Below are 22,028 nucleotides of genomic sequence, written 5' to 3'. Positions count from 1 at the left end.
ATATATATATATATACACATATATATGTATGTATCATTTTTTTTCCTTCATCATTTTTCAGGGTAATTTTGGAGGCGGTTTTTTTTTTCTTGTAATTTTTTTCTTCTCTCACGCTCTCTTATCTCTTTTCTATTTTTTGTTCCAACTTGCAGAGAGTCGTTAATTTTTTTACACGATCGAACGCCGCGCGCAGTCACCAATAGCTACCCGAGTGTGTATTATTAATAATTATCACTCAGATGCCGCGTTCAATCAATTTTCGGACAAGAATTTTCCCTTTTTTTTTCACCACCAGCGTGATTTCGTCGTTTCTTTTTTTCCCCCTTTAAAATTCATTAATAGCTCAGGATCTCTCCCCCCCCATGTCACCCTGAAACTTACGTGATTACAACAATTTTTCGTTAGTTGATTAATTAATTTCTTATACTCATCTTAACGTCTTAATACAGGTGTATGCATATCGCATGCACGAGATCCTTACTTATCGTTAGATATTATAGCCTCCGAAAATTGTCGTCAAAAAAAATGTATTCTCGTTTCCTTTACTCCGTCGTTTCGTTTTCCTTTACCATCATTTTGGTTAAATTTAATTTCACCTAAAACGTGTATCGTCTCGTCGTTCGATTTTTGAAAAATTTCTTTCCCTATGCCTCTTTCGTTATCCTTCACTTGAAATTATCATTATTATCATATAATACTATAATAACATACCCAAAGATAATTATGTATATATTATTATTATTATTATTATTATGTGTCTATCGTGTTTTGGTTTTTTTTTGTTTTTTTTTTGTTTTTGTTTTTTTTTTTAATATTTCCGTGTCACGTGTGTATACTAAGCTTATCATTATCATTATTAGTTTTATTATCATTTAATATTAAAACACCTTAAATCGTACGCAATTTAGGTATTGTTACACACAATTTTTCGCACCCGTTGGACGGGGTCTGCACACTGGTGACCGCGCGTCTCTCATTATACATTATACGTTATGGTATATACTTCCAATTTACAGATTATACCTATGTACCTAAATACAATCGTCATTGTTTTTCGTTTTTTTTTTTTTTCCGTTTTGATAATACGATAATTTCTTGTTTTTTTTTTTTTTTACGCCTTTATTCTTTTTTCTAATAATTCCATTTGTCGTTTTATCGTTTTTCATTTCCCTTGACAATTTTTTTTTTTCTACTTGAAATGTTTCTCCCTGCTTTGGATCCAAATTTTTATTTTTCCCTTCACTGATTTTTGTTTTTTATTTTTTTTTTTCCCTCTCTTCTTTACGTTCGAAACCTCGTTAATTTTCAATTCGTTAATTATCGTTCATCTACGACGCACGTTTACAGTAATTCACCGTATATGCATGTATACACAATTGTGTTGTATATATATACTCGTAGCCTTACATTCGTTATTACCTTTTTTCGCATCGAATCGCGATATTTTGCAGGGTATATAATGTAACGCACAACGCGTATCACCAGCTGCGATGCGCGTAAATTATTCGTTCGTATTTGTTGGTGGTGGTGGTTTTTTTTATTTATTTATTTTTTTGTTGTTGTTGTTGTTGTTGTTGTTGTTGTTTTTTCTCCGAATCATTCCTCCTACCTTATTTTCGCATATGATTAATCGTTATACAACAATGATTAACTATATATACGTATATACTTGTATATGTACGTATACTCGTATATCAGCACACTTATACCTACATATTTATTATATGGCTCTACGGATGCTCGGTTGCACTGTAAATAAAAAATTTCATAAATTGTTTGCATGTTTTTTCCTTTGCTAGTTTCCGTTCGGTGTTGAAGAAAGAGAAAACCAATTTTCTTTTATTTATTTATTTCTTTTTTGTTCCTCCATTTTCTACTCTTCAAAAAAAAAAGAAATATCTGCTTCGTACTGGTTTTTTTTTATGCGTATGTGTGCGTGTGTGTGTGTGTGTGGGGGGGGGGGGGTTCTTTCTTTTGCTACGTGTCTCTTCTATTGAAAATCTTTGTTGTTTAATCGCGGTTGGCGTCTCATAGTTTCACCTTTCTGCTGTCTTTGTTGTTGCTGGTTTTTTTTTTCTTTTTTTTCTTTTTATTTATTTTTGGGAGGGTTCACTGCTCGTTGATTGACGTAACGAGCTTTGATTGAAAATTTCACTGATTTCTCATTCTAATTATCATACTTCATTGTTGTAATACAGTGTAATTAAAATATAGCAATACTAGTATCGGTTTGTGTGTGCACGTGCGTGTAATATGTTATATATATATATATATAGTTCATGTAATAAATGTATGCAATATTGCGTTGACATTGCGGGGAAACGAGGACCAGTCTTATTTTGCACGCCGTATGCCGTATAAATTATACATTTTTATAAATGTTATTACATATACTGATACGGTTCATATCGCGCGTTACTTCTGTAACATTAAAAAAAAAAAATATATATATATGTATACGTATGTATGTATTATATAATATATTGTTTGTATATGTACACGAATCAACTGCAGTAAGATTGCATCGATTCATTACGTGCTGCTCATCTGTAAATTAACCCGATAACAATTTAATAATTATACTGGACAAAAAAAAAAAAAAAAAAAGAAACAAAAAGAAGAAAAATAAATAATATCCAAGAGAAAAAAAAAAATTACCATCATCACAACAATAATGATAATAATAGTACTGCATTCGTGTATTGATGAGAATCAGATTTTTTCACTCTCCCCAAATAGGAATGTTTTTTTTTTTGTTTTAATTTTATTTCTCCCTCCTTCTTTTTCGCAACAACATTTCGCGAAAGTCAACAAACTCGATGAAATTATCGATCACACATTATAATATATATTGCACTGTCCCGAATTTGATTAATTATATTATTATAGGATCCGTCGGCTGTTGTATCATAGTACGTATAACAATCGAGGGGTTTTCTTTTTTTTTTTTTTTTTCTCACAACATATCTTGATTATTCGCAAGGTGTAGCGATTTTTTTGATGACTTTTATCATCTGTCGTGAATATTATCGTCTCGCGTAAGAAAGTCCCCTTGAAAAAAAGAACTTCCCTAATTAAACAGGAAGTTGCACAGTGCCAACTCTGCATTATGTTATAATATATGTATAATTACGTATAATAATATACACATGCGTTTGTGAATCGTGAAAACTTTCATCGAGTTTCTTTTCTTATCGTTATTCGCAAATGAAATTGAAGCTCGTGGAAGCCAACCGCGAGTACTTCGGTTTAAACTAACGCGTTTTGATTGATTCGATTTCTTTGTTGCCGCTGTTGTTGTTAGTTTTTTTTTTTTTTTTTTTTTTTTCGTTTGTATTCATTTTTAATCTATTTTAAATTATTGTTGTTCTTTTATTTATTTTTTTTTTTATTTTTTAAACCATTCTTCCTGTTTGACGTGTGTTTCAAGCTGTTATTGTTATTGTGATGATAATTATAATATATATAAAGAATATTTCGTAATGGATTGTTGCCTATACATTTATATTTATTTATAATATGTATGCGTTTAATACGTGTCACTTTCGACTTCTCATTCTTTCGCCTGCAGTCATACGTATACATGTATTTTAATCATGTTTAATCGTTAAATATGTATACCTATATATGCATATATTAATACAATGGTATTACAAATATGTCGAAAATAACGGATAGCACAACATGTTTTACGGTTTTTGTTTCTTACGCTGGGATTTGGTTTTTATTATTTTCTTTTCTTCGTCTGGGAACAGGGATCGACAGGGAAGATTTTCCTTCCTTCACTTATTTCCGTAATCTTTTTGTATTTGAAAGAAACATAATCAATTTCCTTCTCTGCTTTACTTCCATTTTTTTTTTTTTTTTTTCTTGCTGTCGGTTTATACGTCGAATTTGAATTTAGATTCGTGATCATTATTTATACCACCTCGCGGACAGTATTCATTTATTCGCAATTATCTGCAATAAGAAGTGACTAAAATTGATAACCTCTGTGCTGAGAATTTCGATTCTCTTGTCCGGCGTATGAAAATTTTGAATCGGTACAAGTTACAAAAAAATACCAAATTCAAAATTTTACCTGCCACGTGAAAGTTTTTTTTGATTTTCTTTATTATTCTCATCACTTTCGGATTTCGAAGTTTATTACCTCTGTCTGACGTACGTATTTTTTTTTTTTTTTTTTTTTTCGTTTTTGCTTTCTTCTAGTTTTCACGTATTTGTTTCGATTTTTGCCCGCAAGGTGATCGAAACAAAGAATAATGAAAACAAACGATGACAGAATAATCTTTACTTTCTTGATTGGCAGAGAAGGAAAATCAGATTTTCGAGGTGGAATAAAAAATAAAAAAAAAATGTCGAACCAAAATACGCCGAAGTAGTAACAACGACGGTTGAAGTACTATATATTATGTATAACATAGGTACATTGTTACAGATATACACATGGTCTCCCCCACACGTTTGAGGTCGCACGATATATTGTTTGTTTATGTAATGCATTAAAATTCTAATATTATATTGTGTATTACGGAGAAAATAATAATAACAATTATCAATCGGTTCGTTGAAACGTTGTAATATATATATATATATATATATTACTGCAGGCATGGTATTAATTGATTTATTATTGTATTCATTGTTACGTATAATTGTACGCGTTCCGTTTCTGTACCGTAGTTTTTTTTTTTTTTTCTTCTATTCTTCTCGCGTTTGTTGTTTTTATTGCTGTTGTTGTTGCTGTTGTTGTTGTCGTCGTAGTAATTTGTGTATCTGTGTGTGTGAGCATGCGTGTGCTTATGAGATACCGTTGACGGTCCATTAATGATGCGCAGTTTAACACATACGTAGATTTGGTATGAGAATCATATATATATATACTGTTACGACTGCACGACGCGTGGTTAATCGGTTTTTCCAATTGTCATTAATCGATGAATCGTCGGTGAGAATGTTAAAAAAAAAAAAAAACGAAAAAAGTAAAAAAGATTGCTTCTTCTTCGCGTACTTACTGGCAATGGAACGAAATTTGAGACGAGAAAAAAAAAAAAAAAAAAAAGTCAAACAAAACTGAGAACAAATTTACACATGGTTTCTACGGTTTTCACGGTTTTTTCGGTTTACATGTTCTACTCTATTATTACATATGGGTATTATTACATGCGGTATTGTTATATGATTTGCGTGTGTGTCGAATAGTAGATAAGTGGATAAGGTATAAGGTAATTATTATATAATAAAAATCGGTTTCTGTTCTTGACACAATATTAAATTATCGTTACTATCATTATTATTGTTATTGTTATCATTATTATTATGGTGTTTTGTTTTTTTTTTTGTTTTTTGGTTTTTTTTTTTTTTTTGTTGCCTTTCGTTACCATTAGTATTGTTATTTTTATTATTATCATTGTATTGTTATTATATACGTGTCTGTTGATAGATAATATTGATAATCATTACAAGTTACACGGCGCTTCTTTATTGTTGCATATTACACGGTTCTCTGGATTTTTTTTCGTTCGTTTTATGGATTTATCTTCGTTTGATGTAGGTTGTCTTTTTTTTTTTTTTTATTTTTGTTCAATGTTTCTTCGTCATTGTCATTTTACGGATGTATCGTGAAGTTGTATGTACGTCAAGTTGTTTCCCTCGTTACACATTGTTCGTGAGTGATAAGTTGCACGGATCGGATCGGTTTATTTGTTTGATCGATTTTTCTTCATCCGTTAGTTGTTTCCATTCGTTGACTTTTTTCCGACATTCCTCTTGTTTCTCGTCAATTATCGCGTTTCTATTGTTTCCTGTACGGCGTGATATGATAATAATAATAATAAAATAATAATAATAATAATAATATAAAGAGTATTTGTCGACACACATTAATTCACGGTTTATAATCCAATCGTACTGTATGTAGGTATAGATAGTTAATTATATCGTAAGTTACAATGCATACGTATATTCAATGCGGTATATATATATATATCATGTATACGAGGTACTGTAATAATAATCAAATAATCAACTAATCATTTTACAATGTTACATTATATGTATACTGTTTGCTGCGTGATAGTAATTCAACTGAAATAACATTCTTTACGAATATTATTAGGTATATACATGTATATACATATATATATATATATATATATATATATATATATATATATATATATACATACATACATATGTATATCATCGTTATCGTTACTGTTATTATTGTTATCGTTTATTATAATGGTAATATTATGCAAGTTGTTCGAATGATCAGTGTGTCTGTGTGTTTTTTTCGGTTTCTCTTTTATTTCCGGTTTCTTCGCTCACTCTAGTTTGGTATTGATAGTTGGTTGTTTTTTCCTTCTTCTTCTTCTTCTTCTTCTTCTTCTTCTTCTTCTTCTTCTTCTTCTTCTTATTATTATTATCATTATTTTTATTATTATTATTCATCTTCATCGTCGCTAAAACATAAATAATGTACCTTTGCACACGTACCCATATAGCTTTTCCAATGTTTTGTCGTCAATATCATTCGTCATACGTTACACGCGACATGGTATTATTAATTATACTATGTGCATTATATGTACTTGTATTTAATTCATTATCATCATTATTCTTATTCTTATTATTCTTATAATTATTGTTATTATTATTAATACTACTGTTATTCTGTCGATGGGTATTATTTTTATTATAATGCGGCGGGGATTCCATTACTATTGTTACTGTTTATTATTCGTGTTATTTTTGATTTTTTCAAATTTTTCCTTCTTTAATTGTTTTTTTTTTTCTTTTCTCTTCTCCTTCTTTGCTGTTCGAACCGGGTTATTTTTTTTTTTCCTCTCTTCGGGGTGAGATTATCAGCGGGAGAGACCATAGTACGCATACCTATATATAATACAATCACTTATACGTATCGTCTATAATAATAACAATAATAATAATCATCATTGTCGTCGTCATAGTCATTGCATAATCGATAAATATACATATATTATATATGCGTCGGTGTGTTATAAGCAGCGTTCCGAACTCCTTGCCTGAACCAAAAAAATTGTTCTCGGGTTGGTTTTTTTTTTTTTTTTTTTTTATGTCATTCCCCCCGTTTCGTTCCGACTGGTTTGGAGACCTGTTCATTATGTACATATACTTTTTTTGTTGCTTCGGGGGATGGGGTGATGTTTATCTTTGTTTTTTTTTTTATTTTTTAATTCTTTTGCCAATTAGTATATTTTTACTGTTTTTGCACGCGTGTTTGCGTTGTTTCTGTTATAGCGACATTTTGACTGCTGCCATGCGTGTATATATACGTATAATGTGTGTGTGTGTGTGTGTGTGCGTATTTTCATTCCTTTATTCCAAGCGTTTCATTTTCATCATAGGCGTGAAACCTTTAACGAACGTGTCCCCCGGAGGTTGACGATATTTTAACTGCCTAACATAATTCGATCATCGTGTCACGTATACCCAACGTAAATTTACTCGGACGAGCGACCGGGTGTTGCAGAGTTCTAAAATCCATTCGAGTTTGACGAGCGAAAGAAAAAAAAAACAAAAAAAAAAAAAAAAAAATTAACGAAGGGTGGAAAAACTGATCGATACCTGTAATATTTGATACAATAACGATGATTTTAAGGGGTTGAAAAATTTACCGTTTCAGTATCGATCATTGTGAAGAAATTTTTATGCGGTTACCTTATTAATACAATATACTTAGAAGTGGGACTTTGAAATGTAAAGTTTTTCCTACATTTTTTACGTTTTTAGAAAAAGTTTTTGCTGCACCTGCCCTTCTTATTTTCGAAACGAAAAATTCTTTCACCACCACCTTTCGATGTTTCGCGTATTATTCCCTTGACTATCTCATCGAATTGACAATAATTCACACGATCGATCTCGTGTAAAGAAAATGTCGAAAAAAACCGTCAACAACAAAAAAAAAATACTTTTTCAAATTCACGGAAAAGAAAAAGCTTGGAATCGAATACTGTGCGTGATTTTGTTGGTTTTTCGTGTATATGACGATGAATTATTGAGTGTAATTTACGTTTTTCTCTTCTCTTAGCGATGAGGGGTTGGGGCGGGGGGCGGGGGGCGTTGGGGGTGGAATTCCGGTAAAAAAAAAAAAAAATTTTACGGTCAGCTCGCAAGCGCCAGACAGGCTTTGGGTGGGCGTTTCGGTCTATGTCGGGCCCCTTTGTATAATTTTAGTATTTTTTTTCGTATAAAATCAACACTGAAGGCACATTCTATCGGACGAGTCGGCCCAGTGTGTGCTGTGAGTGAGAATATATGGCGTGGGACCCAAGCGAGGTTCGACCGGGTGCCCCTCGCGCGGGGGGCCTTATGCACCCCCCGCGAATTGACGAGGGGCAGAGATTTTCGTTGAGAAACGACAAACGGACTCCCGGCCGGGTCCCACGCAGGATTATTAACTGCATCTTCGTATATATTGTGGCTGTATTTCTTTTGTATTCGGCTTCATTTTTTTTTTTCTTCTTTCTTTTTTTTTTTTTTTTTCTCTGTCGTCTTTCTATTGCATCGGGTTTTGGGGGGTTGGTTTTGCATTTTTTCCGCTTCACAAAAAAACGTCGAAATGGCTATTTCAAAATTGAGAGCCGGTCTGACGCTCGCGTCCGTTTTTCTTTTTTTTTTTGTTTTTGTAAATTTGTCTTCGATCTTTCGTTACGTCTTTGTGTGGAATTTTTTTTTTTTTTTTTGTTTTTTTGATTTCTTACAATTCACGCGAAGTTAGAATGAAATGGAAAGAAAAAAAGCATATCAACTTTTCATTCTCTATAATTATACATTTCATATTATATTATATAAGTATGGTTTGATTTTTTTTATTTTATTTTTTTTTCCTCTCTCTTTCTTTTCATCTTCTCTTATCCTTTTTTATTCTCTCTCTCTCTCTCTCTCTCTCTTGTAACTCTAATATACACATACGACCGTGTTTTTTTTTTTTTCTCCATGTTTCCCTTTTCCTTCTCTCTTTCTCCTTCGCTTTCGGTTCGCCCCCTCTCTCTCTTTCTATCTATCTATCTCTTTCTTTATACTGGCACACGTATCGTACTTAACGGGAGGTAGATTTTTACATACAATAATATACTCATATATCATATACGTGTGTAAGGTGTGTGTGTGTGTGTGTGTGTGTAAATACATGCATATTGGTTAATTTACTTGTTAACTTTTATCCCAATTTTCTACCTCTTGAATTGGCTAAACTGGAAAATTCTTTACTTTTCTATCGCTGTTTTTAATTTTTTTCTCTCCTGGTTGTTCTACGGAAACGAAAACCGATGCCAAGTTTTTCTTTCCTTCTCTATCGTTTTGTTTTTACCGCAGCTTTTTGGCACGGCCATTTCTCGTTTCAAGATCGCTCGGCATTTAGTAAAACCGTTTTCTTTTTCGTTGCTACAATTTTAATCCTGTAATCCTGTAATCACGATTTTTGTCTACCCGCAGCCCCGTGAGCGATCTCATAACGAGAGACGGTTCTGTACGGATGCTTTTCGTACGAAGGAGAGCTAATTTAATTTATACATCATCTCAGATTGCAAAATCATTTTTCGATTCTTACTGTCGTTCGGACGATAATGGATTTATCTCTCTCTCTCTCTCTCATTCAGCCTTTTTTTTTTTTTTATTCGTTTCTCACTTTCCCTTTCTTTCTGTTTTGCCAAGAGGGAAACCAGAGGCTTGGAATCGGGCGAGTGTTGGGGCAGGAAAGAGGGGGGGGGGGGGGGGGGGATTTTTTTTTCCTTCCTTCAGATCTACGCGTTGCTATATACGTAATACTGTCTTCACTATTGTCTATTTATATTTAAATATATCTGCATCAATCGTCGTCGTTATCGTCTTTTTTTTTTTTTTTTTTTTTTTCATCCGATTACGACAAGCTATAGCTGATTATACACTTGTAACAACTTATAATCGTTATACGATAATTCTATTTATGTGTGTATGCATAATATTGTAATTCTTGTAGGTTATACAATTAATTACCGACTAATCGATCGATCGACCGATTAAGATTAGACGAACCGATAGTTTGAAAATGGGATTTGAAACTGATGTAAAATGATGAGAGAAAAAGAAACAAAAAAAAAAATCAACGTACAAAAAAAGAAGACAAACTCATTCTCAATCAGATATTGTCATCATTATTGTTATGATTATTATCATTTTTGTTACTGTCATTATTATTACTGCTGAAACTTGGTGGAGAGAATTAGAAAAAAAAATCAAAAAATCTTTTGAGAAATGGTTAAAAACTTGACGATTGTTGCTCGATTTTTTTTTTTCACTGCACTTTTTTCTCCTAGTCTTGCAAAGAAATTGTGAAATCAATTGCTGATGTGTTGAGAATTATTCTCCCTCTCATTTTTCTTCCTTACTTCGTGCAACGAAAATTTAATTCCGAAAAACGCGTGTTGTTGAACTTTATTTTTGGAATAGTAATAAAAATAAAAATAATAACAACAATAATAATAATAATGTTCACAACAACATGTACGTTTAAAAATGTACATAATGTGGCATCTGATTGCTTTTCGTTTTGCTCCGTTTTTTATTGTAATTTTTTTTTTTGGTTCTTTTACCTTGTCTAACACACGTGTGAAATGTACAAAGTATAATAATTGACTAGCTAAAAACTTAACTTATTGTAACAATAATATATATAGATATATACATATATTTATGGCGGATCATTTTTTTTTTTTGTTTTTTTTTTTCTACTCAATATTTTCCTCCACTGTTCTTGCATCGTGTTTGGTTTCGTCTCCGCAATTAGATTCTCACACATGTTTTTCTTTTTCGCATACGTAAATGCCGATCGGAATCACGGATTTCTGCGCGGGAATAAGCGGTTTTGAGTTTTTTTTTTTTAATTTTGATTTTTCATTTACGCTTGAAATTTGTTTCGAGTTAATTGCGTGTGATTTTTTTCTTCACCTTCGTTATCGTTTCGTTACTTTCTTCTGCTTTATGTTTCCACAGATCAAGATTTGTCGGGTTCTTTTTTGATTTTTTTTTTTTTTTTTTTCCTTCAAATTTCAAGATCTTCGCAAGCGTCGATTTGCACGATACGATCATTTTTAAATACGTTAACGTCAATTTCACGTCTGCATGTATATAATATATGGTATTTTGAGAGAGTCGGGAGAGAGCGAGACGACCAGCGAAAGAGAGTTATTTAAGCTATACCGAAGACTGCGGACACATTACAATAATGTTATTATAATAATGATAATAATAATAACAATAATAATAACAAAAAGAATAATAATAATAATAATAGTAATGATAGTAATAATAATAAAAACAGCGTCAATTACAATACAAATAACAGTAGTAATAATACGATCATATTGATCATAGTAATAAATAATATATCAACAACGAACTTATTCCTATAGACGATTATTATCATCGTTTGAAAACATACAACTTTAATTATGTGTCACACAAGATAACTTTCGTACGGCAATTACCATTATGTGTAAACAGCCGACGTTATATTTTGTAATAAGAAAAAGAAACAACAAAGACAAGAAAAAATTAAAAAAAAAAAAAAATCCTTCAATTCAAAGAACGAAAACTGTCAAAATGAATGAAATTGTGAAAGTACGGAAAAAAAATGGAAAATGAGAAATCCAGTACAACGGGAGAACAAGGAACCGTGTACGATTGTTGTCGGTTTCTTTTTTTTTTTTTTTTTTTTTGTTTTTGCATTTTTTTTGCCTTTTTTTCCCTTCGTCTTCTCTACAAATCAACGAACAATTGAATTACCTACGTGCTATACAAATATTAAAGAAATTACAGTGAGATATAATTGAAAAAAATCTTGCAACAAATTTACAACAATATTGTTATCATATTTAATCAATACAATCGAAGCTGTCAACGATATTGCAAATTATAAAACGCGTCTAACAAACATCTAGTACCTATATAAGTAATGACAGAGTTGCATGTGTATGTATATGTGTATATATATATATACATATATATATATATATATATATATATATATGTATATATATATATATCGTTAGTTATGTACCACCATTTATTTGTTATTTCATCGTGTCTTTTCATTTGTTATGTTTAATTTTTTGGATCGGGGCGGGGGCGGGGGTGGGCAAAGAGCGATTTTGGGTTACGTCTGACGGCAAACGGAGTTCCAAACGCCTTCCGTCATTCATTTTAAACAATACTCGTATCGATAATATAATTATTATATCTATAATAATATTTTATCCTAATGTATACGTATAGGTATGTAAGTTATACTATACCCATAAAGCATACGGTGTATAAACATATCGTCGTATAATTTTTTCCATTCGATTATCCATAAATATGTTTATACGCCCGTTCACACGCACGCGTATGTATAATTAATGTCCGAAGCGTTATATATTATATATATATATATATATATATATATATATATATATATTATATAACATGCATCGGAGAAACTACCCGCATTTTCAGACACGCGTATACAAATTATACATCTTACACGTCATTTTATTTAACTTATTACTATTCACTAATTTTCATATTCTTATATATATATATATAAGAATATGCATAAGTTTTTTTGTTTAGTTTTGTTTTATCTCCACCTCTTTGCATACCTTTCGTTTCTCTTATCCTTCGACATTGACAAAATTATTGAAATCACTCGTTTTACTAATGTTACGTGTATTAATAATAATTCCGATGCACGATTTGAGTATTTTTTTTTTTTTTTTATTTTTTTCTTGTCGTTTCGTTTCCGTCTTCTTTTTCCTCCGTCTTCCTCCTCTTCTGATTCTTCATCTTCTTCTTAATTTTTTTTTTGTCACCTCACCTTCATCTTCATCACCATCTTCACCGACAGTGATTTTCGAATTTAATTGTTGCAATCGTTTCTGACAATCAGCCGCCTTATTTTCCCTAAAAACTACGCGTTTCCTTTAAAATCGCATTCAGGCTCAACTGCACACAATTATACGGTTTACACGCTATAATCGATAATCAATATGCGCAGCTATTTGTTATACGTAGGTGCATTATTCTAATCTTTAGTAATAATTATCAATGCTTATAATTATCGATATTATTTTTTTCATTATTACAATTATTACTATAATTAATATTATAACTGTTATTACCGGATTAATAACGTTACGAGCCTGTTATCATTATAGTTAGAATCATTATGCCAATATTGTTGTCATCGTCATTTATTATTATGATTATTATTATTATCATTATTGTTATAAATATTATTAATATTACAGCCGCGTTCTCTAAACGCGTAATCGCAATCCAATCATATCAATCGATCAAACCATTATTTTATTACGTATTATATATAATTCATATACGTTATACGTTAATTTTACAGTGTTGTAATCATTATTATTATTATTATTATTATTATAATTGTTATTATTATTATTAATACAAGCATTATCATTAGGTAAACATTATCGTTAGGTAGGTTTAATATGTATAGTTTATACTTGTTTTATTCATTTATTTTTATTCATATAATATATGTATATATACATATATATTATATATATAAATAAATTTAAGTATCATTAGGTTTCAATTATTACTAATTAATCATTATCATTATCAGTATTATTATTATTATTATTCTTATCGTTACTGCTACTATTATTAATATTATCATTAATAAATTTGAAGTGTGTTTCTAACATTCATGGAATTTGAAGCAAAACTTCGAAATTCAGGATGAGGGAATCGTTTGTTTTGGGAGAGGGATTGGGTAATTTCTATACGTTATGGGGGGGGATGCCGAAAATATATTTGGGTTTCTTCTTTAATTTTTGTTTTTGGAATTGATCCTTCGGGGGGGGGGTTTCTTTTTTTTCTTTTTTTTTTTTCCTTTTATTTTTATTTATTTTAATCAAGGGAAGAGACGGTTAGTAATTAATGTTTATCGTATTCGTCAGCGTATCAATAATCAATGATCGCACGATCATCGTCGTCGTCGTCGTAATATCAATCGATGTCCGCGCTCTGCCGTGGCGCGCCGATTTATACGTGTATGGCAAATCTCTTTCTTTGCTATTCATGTATATGTATATATATATATATATATATATCACTTATTTATTTTTAATCAATCTATGAGTTATACACGTATTTGATTGCATGAAGAATTGGAAAAGAATTTTGCACGTATGTATATATATATATATATATATATGTGTGTACACATATATATATATGCATATACATATGTGTATATTATATATTGTAATATACATGTCAGAATTAAAACAGCAAGGAAGTGATCTACGTCGATTATTACTATCGCTATCACTATTATAACTATTATTATTGTTATTGTTATTATTATTATTATTATTATTATTATTACTATTGTTATTATTGTTATCATCGATATTACTGTTATTCGATTACACAATTAATTATATCGATCAACGAACGATGCGTCTTTTAATTAAAGAAATTTCATTTAACGAGCGATCGATTATACAACGCATATACGCATGTACTGACATGTGTTATATACATACACAATCGTACATAATACACAGCTATCAGTTTGAAGTATTCATGTGTGGATACGCCGGTTAATTGTTTCGCTATTTTTCTCTGTTTTGTTTTGTTTGTTTGTCTGTTTGGTTTTTTTTTTTTTTTTCCTTTTACTTTTGTTGTCCATTTTTATTTTTCACAGCTGTCGGATTAGATCGGTTGATTTTTGGTAGGTTTGTTCTTTTCCATTTGTTTTATTTATTTATTCTATTTTCTCCTTACTCTTCCGTTCGTCTCTATCTGTTGGATTGTGCGCGAGGGGTTGAGGGAGCTGTTGTGTGTGCGTGTGGGTGTTTTTGTTCGTATAATATAATAAGAAGGGTAGGGAATTTTTGTTGAATGATTGAGGAAAAAGATTAACACGTACATTTAAACACTTTGGATCTACGCGTTATATAATATACCTATATATATAGAATCGAAATCATATTTTTTCATCGCTGATGTTGTTATCATTGGCGAAATAAAAATGATATATAATACGCTGTGACGTTTATGTATATGTATATATATAACTGGCCAAAACGAGTGATATATATATATATATATATATATATATATATATATGTATGTATGTATATATATATATATATATATATATATATATATATATATATATATATATATATATATATACATATATATATACAACAATGCATGGACTCTGAGATACCGGGGTTTGTTTTTTACTTGATATAGATATATTTTTTAAAACGTTTTTTTTCCTATTTTATTTTGGGAGGGATAATTTTTTTTTTTTTTTACCAATACGTCAAATTATCGTAACATCAAAATTTAGATCAATCAATCCACGTTACGTGTAATAAACTTAATATTGCGAAACTCTTGATTAGATTGGAAAGTTTGGATAACGTGGAAATATTTCTTTTCATATTAATTTTTTATTTATTTTTTTCGTAAATCGTAAATCTTTTCTTGTTTTTTTTTTTTTTTTTTTTTTTTTTTATGCTCTTCATTCCACAGCAACGTACGCTAATATGAATTTACATCGGTCAAGATTATCGTATGATTGATAGTTGAATTGCTGACTTTTTCCACCGCTGTTGAAAATCTGTATTTTTTTAATACGCACCTCGGTAACTCGTAGTCACATGTAATATCTACATAGTATAATATACATATATATACATATATGTATACATATATATATATATGCACACAATAAATAATGCGGGAAATGTTTTTCTATTCCGTATAATTTGAAACTGGAGTGAAAATTTTCGTTTCTTCAACATTCATATCTCACGTAAACATCGTTTCGCCGTAAAGATATTTTCTATTGTTTCTTTTACTTTACTTTTATTGAATATTTTTACCGTTTTTCTCTCTCTCTCTCTCTCTCTTAATTTTTGTCTTCTATATTAAGTTTCTGTTTTATGCCTAAACGTTTGGATTTGTTTTTATTAATTTATTTTTTTTTTCAAATTTTCTACATTTTTCATCTCACTTAATTCGTAATTTTCACCCTCTTTACGCTTGTTACAATTTATATATTCATATTTAGAACGTTCGATGATTTGTGCTTTTAGTCAGTTGTTTACTTTTTATTAATTTTTTTTATTTTTTTTTTCATTTTTTCTTCATCTCTTCTCCTTCTTCAACTTTTATTTTATTTTTGCGAGGTTCGAGTTATATATTCGAAATGGTATTTTTCATAAAATTTCGTAAATTTCTTTTTCATCCCCATTTTTTTTTGGTTAATCGAAAATCCGGCGCGGCAGCAGCAGCAGCAGCAGCGTTTCTTTTTTTTTTTTTTTTTGTTTTCTTTCTTCTATTGTTACGCGGTTAATATTACATTCAAAACTGTATTCACATCAAATGACAAATTGCACACTGGATCGTTAATCAGCGAATTTGATCACGCACGTATTTTTTTTTATTTTTTTTTTTTTTAATTTTTTTTTTGCTTTCACCCAAGTCTTCTCCGTGGAAATAGGAGAGGAATGGAGTTGGTTTATTGGTTTGTTTTTTGTTGGTTTTTTTTTTTTTTTTAACAGGAGGGATCAGAGGGAATTTTCTTTCTAAAGTTGAATCTTTTTTTTCTTTACCGTTTCAGCTCATTTTCGGGATCAATTTGTGGGTAATTAGCTTGCTGGAGTTGGCTCGACGCGTCGAATGGAAAATATATACTAAGGCCGATTTTGGTAAGAATACACGTTTCTGATCAACGTTAATTTTAATGTAAGGCGCAAACGTGAAAAATTGTACTTTTTTTTTCTCTCTCATTCTCTCATCCTCATTTGTAATTTTTTCTCTCCTACTCCTCCGCTTCGTCTTCTTCTCGTTTCGTCATTTTTTTTTTCATCGTTTTTTGTAATTTTTTTCGATTTTTTTTTTTTTTTTTTCTTCTCTTTTGCTTTTAATTTTTCTCTTCTTCTCTTCGTCCCCTTGCTCTTAATTCTCTCAATATATAATATATATATATGTATATGTAATTTTTTTTTTCTCCTCCATATTCTTATATATATATATATTCTTTTTCATTTTTTTTTTTTTTTTTTTTTTTTTTTGTTTTTGTTTTTGCTTCTTCTTGCCGTGATGTGTCTTTTGGATATTTAATATTACGGGCCGAAAAATTTTTATAGAAACGAGTTTTGTTCGATGGGTGTCAAAAGTATCTTACAATAATGATGATGCAATAATAATTATAATAACAATAACAGTTACCAAAAGTTGTAGAGTTATTACTATTATTATTATTATTAATGTCATTATTACCGTCTTCATCACTATTATTACAATTACGTACCGAGATATTATTTAATTTAATTTTCTTACTTTATTTTTATTTCGAGTATTCGCCGAAAAACAGAATTAATTTTTCTTCCTTGTCTTCTTCATTTTCTTCTTTCATCATATTATTATCTTGTTACGTCGATGTTGCATTTGTATTTGTTTATCATCTTCTTTTTCTTCATCTTTTTACTCTTCGAATATTTCACCTACGTTTTTCTTCCTGTTTTTATTTTCATATCTTTCATTGCTGTATTGCGCAACCGAGGAATTCGCATAGAACGGGAAAATGAAAATTGGAGATAAACAGAAAAAAAAACAAAAAAACAAAAACCGTTGTAAGGAAAAAGAAGCGATCGATATGAAGCAAAATTATAATGTCGATAATGCCGGTAAAGTGTGATTTTTAAAAAAATTTCTTTTGATATTTTTTATGTTCTTGTTTCGTTTACTTCGTCGAAAAATTAAACACGTCGAACACATATTTTTTTGCTCATTATATTCATTCGGTTAATCCTGCATATTTTATACTTTTATCATGTATTAGTATAATCGTTATACTTATATATTATATATTATTTTATCATATGTTATGGTATGATTCAATAATAGTATTCGCTATTCAGATTCAATCATTATTATTAGCATTAATATTACTCGTAATAGTATAATATTCATTCATTAGATAATATACAAGATATCTTTATTTCGCATAATCGCCATTGAAAATATCGTAATGATTTTTCGAAATTAGACAGTTTCCTCGATCGCTCCCTTCGTGCTTATTTGTATGTTATACGTTATATACAAAAAGATTCGATTGCTTTTTCATAATAAATGGGCCGCAATTGTGTTTCCAAATTTGTCAAAAGAAGAGAGAGAAAAAAAAAGTAACAGATTACGAAATTAGTGCGGAAATCATCTGTGTTGCGCATATTATTGCCGCTGAATGCGCAAAATAACTCATTCCCGTAGTAGTGCAAAAATTTACCATTTTCCGCACTCCTTCGCTTACGCAAAATTGAATTTTTCCCAACAAGTTGGGGGACAAAAAAAAAAAAGCAACAGTGAGAAACAAACGATGAGGAGAAAAAAAGATGAGAAATAAAAAAATTCCGCTACCGATTCTTACATCTCGGCACGGAAATTTTGTTGCCAAGCGTTTTGATTCTCTTGTTTCTTTTACTTCACCTTCGAATTTACAAATAGTAACGCAATTGACCGGCCGTTTCATGAAAATTATCGAATTCACGTTGTATATTATCATGGGCATGACAAATTACGCAGAGACACATATTTTAAACGCACAGGGAGTTATCGTTAGAAAAGTATTGCTGTTCCATTAAACAACGATATTCTAAACCGGCAAATCCGGTGGAACGCAGAAAAACAATTCCCACAATCTCTCACAATTTAATTTTTATATATATATATAATATCTTAGGCGTTTCTTTTTTTTCGTTTCGCCAGGTACGAGGCATGTCTCTATGTGTCTGTACATGGATTCACATATATATATATTTGTGTCACTTGTGTAAGGTGTGTCATTTTCTCATTTAGCTTCTCTTTTCTTCTTCGTCAATTTTTCTCATCGTCGCTCTGATTTTAAACCGATTCGCGTTTCACATTATTCGTATTATCTTTTCTCTCGTATTATCGTTTTTTTTTTTGTCATTTTATCTATCACGATCATGTGTATAAACCGTTTTCAGATCTATATTTATTTATTTTTTTTTTCTTATAACCGTCAATTTGTCGTTTGTTCATTTGTTTGTTTGTTTGTTGGTTCATTAATTTTTCACCCCTCGTTTTATCAATTATTTATTCACCGATGTATCACGCGCATATACGTGAAATGCATACGTATCGTATAGATTTAATTCCTACGCATCATTTGTATTGCAATATCGTCAGCCTCGGATCGGCTCGCGAATATCCTCACATAATCCTCACACATCAATAATTGTGCATCGCTTCTATTGTTTTTGAATCTTTTTTTTTTTTGCGTTTATTTATTTTATTTTTTTTTTTCGGGCTTTGGTGTTTTTTCTTTTTCTTACTTGCAAATTTGCAGTTTTCTTTTCCCCCCTCTCTTCCTCCTCAAATTCATCCGTCCGTTATCAACTCTTATGCTTATATACAGGTGGTCTTATATTTCTCTTAATCCTTACGTCCTATAATATGTTAATAATAAAGTCCAGTTTTTTTTTTCCTTTCTTGTGTTTACTCATTACTGCCAGTTTACACTTTTCGCATCGGTATAGATCGTGTCATTTTGTGTTCTGTTTTTTTTTCTCTCATTTACTACACATACATGTATGTACGCATAGGCATGTACACACGTATGTAGTGTATATTGTACGGTACAATGTAACGTGTGCAGCGTAGATAAATTTTTATAATTCTTATCACACACTGAGCGATTTTATCAACGGCGGAAAAGGGAATACAACATTTTTTGTCAAACACATTTTATCCTTCATATTTTCATACATGATGCACATAATATACAATGTATACATGTGCACATATATTCACCCAATATATATACATATAACAATTGGTGTTATATATACATATATTAGATCGTCTGTAATGTCGAGAAAAAAAAGAATATAAATCGTACGGTCAAAGAATAAAGGAGGGATTGAAAAAAAAATTAATGAGACGAAAAAAAATTTTTAAAATGAAATATTTATCGTGTTATTTCCATTTGCACTGTAATACAGATCACACGTATCTATGTAATATTACACGTAATATATATATATATATATATGTATATATATATATATATATATTTATATAATAATCGCGATAGTTAGAATTTAATTCGTTATTTTTTTAAATTGTTGTTTAAATCGCTGGATCTCCCGGTAAGCAAGGAAATCTTGACGTTTCTTCACGGCTCTATTGATTATTTTATTTTGATAATTTGGTGAATTTTAGATTACAAAAAATGTGTCGATTCGCGTATCGATGTGAAAAAAGTAAAAAAAAAAAAAAGAAAAAAAAAATAAAAAACATATCATCGGGCACACTCGCATTTTCTCATTATTACTCTCTCCGCATTCGTGCAATATATATTTTGTTTTTTTTTTTCTCTCCCTTATTCGTTTCACTATTTCTTCCCCTAACAAGTAAATTTAAAAATTTCATATTTCTTTTTATTTAAATTTTTAGGATCGTTTTGCGCCTAACGTTCGCCTAAACCTTAGTATACGAAATATTAACCATCTTTGGATTGATTTAGAATTCTCTTTTCCCTTCCTCACTTCTTTTCCAATCTCTCTTACTCTCTCTTTCTCTCTTCCTCTCTCTTTCACGTTCACTCTCTCTCTCTCTCTCTCTCTCTCTCTCTCTCTCTCTCTCTCTCTCTTTTCCCTCTCGTTCTCTCTCTCACTCTCACTCTCGATCCCACCCTCGCTTCCTCCCTCCGTCTTGTTTCCCCGAACATTTGTCACGTACACTTGCTTATATTCACAACTGCATCGTGCAATTGCATCATATTTAGCTTGGCTGCAACGCTGGCCGCATCAAGGACACTTGGCTCCTCCTGCTTCCCGTTCACTCTTCCTCACATGCATTCATCTCACCTCGTCTATGTACAATCGCGATATCTCCCATCGCGAAAACGAAACGTAAGAAAAGAAAATTTCAATCCAAAAAAAAAAAAAAATAAATATATACAACTTTCACCGAAAAAACTTTCATCGCTAAAATAAAAAACAATTTGTCGCAATCGAATTATGAACTTTTACACCATCCGAAATGAGGGAATTATTATTATTATACATCGATTAAATTCAACCTCAATTATTTAATCACTTATTATCTAATCCTAATAAATCGAATACAATATAATATTTAAACCGTTCGCGGATTATCGTACAACTCGAGTACAGGAATTATATCACAATTCGCGTGTAAGATAACTTATCATCATCATTGTTATTATTATTATTGTTTTTATTATTATTACTAGTATTATTATTATTAATATTAATATTATTATTATTATTGTTGTTGTTGTTGTTGTTAGTATTATTTTTATTCTTACAGAAAATTTTCTCTCCCACTCGATACACATCTATCATATATATTATATATCAACGATTATTCCTATATTCACTATCATTATATAGTTTTACTATCAATTAGTAGTATAATTGATTTCGTAGACTGATATAGTTATTATAAACGTGCGATTGTGAAGGTTTTTTTTTTTTTTTTTTGTTCTCACATGTTTCGACAAACAATAGAAGGAAACAAAACAGTTTACTCGAGGTGAAAAAATTTATTTCAGTATAAACGACCATAGGAAAAAAAAAAAGAATCGAAGCCAAATTTCAAAGATGAATTGCGAAAAGAGTTGGAATAAAAAGAAAAAAAAAAAACACTCGATCTTAAACGCAAGCTCGAAATCAAAACTGGCAATTTCTCGGCGACTCTTCTCCAATTTTCACGTTCATCAACTTTCCTGTTGTATTTTTAATTTATATCGTTTACTCTGGACTATTCTGCTCCTTCTTGCAGATATTTGTCAGAATTTTGAAAAATCCAAAATTTTTATTACGGCTTTTGTTTTTTCATCATTTCCGAATAAGTATCTTATATTTTGTTTTTTAAATCATTCTTCGAGTCGCGGTACGCGTGTTTTCTCAGTACGT

The 22,028-nt window shown here is 30.4% G+C and overlaps 2 long non-coding RNA genes across 2 annotated transcripts in view; one reads left to right on the top strand and one right to left on the bottom strand.

The window, feature by feature from the left end:
* Nucleotides 1-22,028, top strand: part of LOC124186401 — a 212,270-nt gene that overhangs the window by 61,594 nt on the left and 128,648 nt on the right. The window lies entirely within an intron of this gene.
* On the bottom strand, nt 177-20,096 carry LOC124186402. The gene is made up of 3 exons (XR_006871657.1): nt 20,086-20,096; nt 8,408-8,410; nt 177-663 (listed from the first exon to the last, which is right to left on the bottom strand). It is a non-coding gene; the product is annotated as an uncharacterized LOC124186402 (long non-coding RNA).

This window comes from Neodiprion fabricii, chromosome 7 (genome assembly GCF_021155785.1).
Source record: "Neodiprion fabricii isolate iyNeoFabr1 chromosome 7, iyNeoFabr1.1, whole genome shotgun sequence".
Taxonomy (NCBI): Eukaryota; Metazoa; Arthropoda; class Insecta; order Hymenoptera; family Diprionidae; genus Neodiprion; species Neodiprion fabricii.
Note: the sequence above shows the minus strand (reverse complement) of the source record. Positions and strands in the feature narration are given on the sequence as shown.